The following is a 5,421-nucleotide window of genomic DNA, read 5'->3' on the forward strand; positions in this document are numbered from 1 at the left end:
GGATGGGCTTTGGCTATATCCACTCATTAGGTATAGCCACTTGCAACTGAGCGCTAATGGAATAACAAACCCTGTGTTGTTTACTTAGCTTTCATAGAATGCTGCAATTTTTGTCATCCAGATAAAGAAACAATTGAATTTCCGCCATCTGCAGTGAATCATGGTGACCAATGTGTACTACATGCTCTCCAGTGAGGAAGATGTTAGCTCTCACTGTGCTTCCCTCCTCCCCTTGCGTGTATGTCAGGGAAAGAACCAAAAGAATAAGACAAATTGCCCAGTTCTCCACAACCCTGCGCCTTGTGCAGTCAGGTAATATTCAACAGAAGTGGATATAAAATGCTACTTTTGCACAACTGTAAATGGCTGTTTAAAGTACAGGGAAATGGTGAACTGTACAGAAGGCCAAAAGCTGGCCATTTGGAAGTCAGTTTCCATACCAAGACACTTGCTGAAGAGGTTTGTTGTTGGGTTTGTGATTGCTGATTTATCTCATTTTTTTGCATTACATATAAATGAACAGGCCTTCCTGACTGCTACTCCTATTTCTACTGGATTATTCCACCCGCTTACATGGTGGCTCCCCTGGAGAGCTCTGAGGCAGGGCTGAAATCACAAAGTTCACAAAGATGCTGTTCTTTCTTTAGTTAGCGAAGAACAAATTGGCTCTGAAAGCACAGGTGAATTCTACTGGTGAATTGTGGAAACAAAGGCCACTGAATTGCTAACCTTCTTCGAAGGAATTTCCTGGTGCTCTGGCAGGGTGAGGTAGTAGGTTGTGTGGTTTCAGGGTAGTGATTTTGCCCCAATCAGGAGATAACTATACAACCTACTGCCTTCCCTGATGAGCAGTATTGCAGCATCTCAGAAACTCTTAATCCTTTCTATTGTAAGTGAAACCAGGATTGAATCTACCTCCGTGACCAGAAAAGTGAGCCTATGTGAAACTGGAGCGATCTTGTCAAAAGCAGCTTTTGATCTTAACTATAGGAGAAGGAAGCACTTGCAGATTAACTGTGTGTTTGTTTTTAAGTGTATGTTTTAAATTGCATTTATCAAAAGAAATAAAATAAAGACAAGTTTTGTTTGTTTCCAAATTTTGTCTGTTCCTGATGTATTTGATTTCTGCCCTGATTCATGTATATGGAAAGAAGTTATAATGGGAGCCAATGCCCAAAGTACTGTGACCTCATATTCTTCATTTGCATATGCCCATTTCTTTCTAACTTAAGTGCAATTTACCTCCCTACACACTGGTCACGTTGAGCAATATAACAACCTGCTTTCCCTCTGAGAATCTCAAAGTACTTTATAAACACTACAGAACTAAGTCAAACAGCAGCCTTCTCTGAGCTCAATGTTATCACTAGTTCTTAGATAAAGGATTGTGACACAGGAGGTTAAGTGCCTTATTTTAAAGAGCCTGCACTGACTTTGTGCCATCAGTTTTTTACACAGGGAGTTCAGCAGACTCTGCACAGAATATAAGTAGCTACCTACTTAATATGTCCTACAAAACAGCTTGCTAGACTGGTAAGTGCCATAACATTGTACCCCAAAAATCATGGGGAGAAAATGAGAGGCCAGGGAACATATTAAGAACAAGGTTTGAAGTGTTGGCACACAAAGCTATGGAAGAAAAGGAATAGGACCCTTGGTCCTCAAGTCCTACACCTATATGTTAAAGCCATCTTTCCTCTCCTGCAAAACAGACACTCCAGGTAACTGCACACAAGCAAAAGAGTAAAGGTTGTAACATATAAGAGCAAATGTCTCATTATGTCTGGTTATGTGCAGAAGCTTTAATCATATACTGTACATCATTCCCCAGCTGCAGATTGCTACTAACAGTAAAAACTACTGCAGTCTTCTGTGTCTTTCTCCATTATATACCATATACAGGAAGACATACTGCTGGGAGCTCCTTGTACTGGGAGCTCATTCCTCCCTTTGCCACATTAGGGGTGCTGAGTCCTCCCTGTCCATCCCCTCCCCCACTTTCCATAGCATTGTCACCTCACTACCCCTGGCTAATGAGCTTCTCAAAAATGAGCAGATTTTTTTTAATAACGTGGCAAAATTATCAGTTTAACAAAAGTATCCTCCTGTTTTGTCAGGCTAATACAATTCCACTTTCCTCAGCCAACACTGATTTTAGGTGTTAGAAAGTAAAGGTAATTATTAGGGATGACAGAAGCTGATAAAATGCAAGTGCCAGTGGCTATCAGAAATGGTTACTTTTAAAGGCTCTTCTCCTGCAGTTCCTTAGCCATGTGTTTAACCAAGGAAGTGGCCCCACAGTCGCTTCAAATTCACTGTCCATCAGGTCTATTCTCTACTTCCCTAATAATGAAGGGATGTTATTAGCTCCCCAGAGATCATCACTCTTGGGATGGTAAAGCATAAAGACAGCATTATAGCTTATAAGATAGCTTTATAGAGGCACAGCCTGCACATGCATGTTTTCAAGCCTGTGACAAAGTAAAATGAGCATGTTTAAGAAGCATTTTCCCTAATAGTTTGTAGCTAATGTATGTATGGAACAAATCCTGTGAGATGTTGATTCCCGTCATTCCCACTCAACATCAAATTGCATAAATCCTGGCTTTGATGACAATCAAAGACATTCAGTGTCTCTCAAGATGTGGTCTATCGTTAATACCTTTAAGGAACAATTAGAAACATTTATCTGATTTGAGCCCATAGACTGGAAAGCAGGAATTGGTGAGAGAGGAAAAAGTTCCCCAGAAGTCCAAAAAATATGAGAGAGCTGGAAAGATCGCGTTTGGTTTTAATTTTCTTTTCTTCTTGCTCTATAAAGAGGATCTCATAATTTAAAACTGCTGCTATTGCTACTAATCATAGTAGCTGTGCTCCAGTACTCAGAGAGCTGCCCTACAAGTCCTGTTCTTTCCTTCTGCTGAGAGTCGAGTCTAAAGGCACAGCTGCAGTGTGAATAACTTAGACAAAAATCACAAGTCACACCTTATCTTGCGAATGGCTTAAACATCCTGATCATCTCCCTGACATCTGGGTATGAAACAGCCTGGAAATTCCCAGGTGATTCACGCGTTCAGTAAACACTTGGTGAATGCTAAATGTGGGAGCCAGGTTGTAGGGATGGGAGCTGCTTTGCACATTCTACAAGAGTCTGTTAGATCTCTACTCAGAAGCAATGTTAAAATCTTTTGGTTCTGCCTGGATCAGCATTTTGTTCTCAGTAACGAGCTGTGAGTTTTCAGATTCTAGTCATTCTGGGAATCCCATTAAAAGGAAGGGCCAAAACAATCCATATAACTCTCTTTGCTAGGATCTACAATAAATGCAAAAACATGTGCCTATATTTAGCAGTGAGAAGGCTTGCAGTTAATCATGTCTGTCCTGAGCAGTAGGTGTCATTACACCTAATGGGAATTGCAGTAGAAACTTTGGAAGCACAACATGGTAGCATCCAGTATTTCCCAGAATTGGATCCTGAAATTGTTTGTGTCATGGTGTAGGTATTTGAACTGGAGTCATTGTGGAAAGTGAGCATTTAGAAAAAAGTCATGTCAGTATTAGTTCTGTTTTAGTTAAATGTACTTCTTTGCAGCCCACATTAAGTTGGAGGAAAAAAGCACAACTAAGATTTACATAACAAAAACAGTGCAAGTTGATGTCAGAGTTGGCTGTAGCTGGATCGTCCATGTCCTTTTAAACATTTTCAGTGCAACAGCATGATTCATTCATGGCAGAATCTGTGTATATCTTGCTGGAATAGTGCCTGCACATTTAGTTAGCTGTGAACCTATAGGATGAAATCCTGGCCTGCCTGAAGTCAGTGGGAGTTTTGCCATTAAGTTCAATGTGGTCAGGATTCCACTCCTAATTAATTTTTTTCCTTTGGAGAAGTGTAATTTTTTAATCAAAATTGATCTTAGCATAATGTTAACAATTATCTTTATTCTTCGTGTGAATGATGCATTAGTTCCTCTCAGAGAGATCCTGCTGCAGCATATGAAGCCATGCAAAATAAATTATTTGTTTTTTGGGGGGAGGGTTTAATTTACTACATGAACATGAGACAGAAGTACAAAATAGGGAAATACTATTAACAAGGTGATCCAGCAAAATCCATTATGCTCTTAGTATTTTATAAACAGTATGGACTCATTACCCCACACTTGCTTGATAGTCCTCTCAAGAATGCATTCTACCCATTTCTCAGATGGGAAACACTAAGACAGGAAGGTATTAGGTGATTTGCTTTAGAATCCATCACAGAGAACATCAATGTTAGCAATAGGATCTTCAGCTCTTCATCTTTAGCTTTCTCCTATAGTGCTCAGCCATATGTGCTCCAGCATACAGTTCGGTTCTGTTTTCATGCTCAGTAAGGCATGAAATAATCAAGGTACAGCAGATAAATCAATTATATAGGACACTGGCAATAAACTAATGGGGTAAGGTCAACCTAAAATTCTTAATTCATTTAAGGTTTTTTTACTGCACCACAGCTGACAGAGCAAAGAACTCAACCTGAATTTTTTATAGATAATGTTCTTAATATATTTGACTTTGTCTACTTCCCCCCTGCACGTGCTTTTGATTTCACAACACTGCACAGGAAAGCACAATCCAAATTTAAATATACAATTATTAGCCGATTTTGTTTATTAAGACATAAAGACAAAATAATATATCTGCTCTCTCCATTCCCTGCCTCTTACAATGAGAGAGAACCAGGAGGCTCTGAGCCTAAGCCTCCTGTCTGCTCTCTGTAACCACAACCAGAATGGCACTGCAGCCAAGCCATTCTGAGTTAAGACCTGTTGAAAATTTGTCAGCGAGTCAGTCTTCTGTCAGAAATTGCCACTGTAAAAATTGAAACATTTCACAAGAGTGTTTTTTGATTTGATGCAATCTGACAGAAAAATATCAAATGGTTTGAATCAAAAGAATCTTTTCACATTTATACTTTTCTATTTAGTTTCATCTCCATTTTTGGTTTAGTTTCGTTTTGCCTTGCTCATTTTGTTTTGACTTTTAATTTTTACTTTTTTTAATAAATGTTTAGATTCTATGTTTCAGTTCATAGTTATAAGTTAGCTGTGTCGGAATAGATGTTCATAGGAGTGAAAAAGATGACCCTCTCTGAAAAGGTCAGCACTACCAAATTTCAAATATCAGCTACAAAGCTTCTCAAAGCCAAAGATTCAGATTTTGGCATGTGAGTAAACCTGTGTTCCACCCAACCTCTTCCAAAATGGCCAACTCCAACTGGTTTTGCTAAAATTTTCCACAAAGCATTCAACCTGCAACAGATACCCCATGTGCAAAATCGCCTGTGATGAAGCACAGTCTCTTCAGCCATGGCACTATAACACCATACACACAGGTACTTGATGCCACACAGCAGTTATCATTTGGAAGTAAGCTGCA

The 5,421-nt window shown here is 39.4% G+C and overlaps 1 long non-coding RNA gene across 1 annotated transcript in view; it reads left to right on the top strand.

The window, feature by feature from the left end:
- Positions 1-1,091, top strand: part of LOC109297051 — a 6,912-nt gene extending 5,821 nt beyond the window's left edge. The window contains exon 2 of the long non-coding RNA XR_002097176.1: positions 31-1,091. This is a non-coding gene — a long non-coding RNA (uncharacterized LOC109297051). The remainder of the gene's footprint in view (positions 1-30) is intronic.
- Positions 1,092-5,421: the final 4,330 nt, after the last annotated feature.

Source organism: Gavialis gangeticus, unplaced genomic scaffold, assembly GCF_001723915.1.
Source record: "Gavialis gangeticus isolate Ggan-Ray unplaced genomic scaffold, GavGan_comp1, whole genome shotgun sequence".
Lineage (NCBI taxonomy): Eukaryota > Metazoa > Chordata > Crocodylia > Gavialidae > Gavialis > Gavialis gangeticus.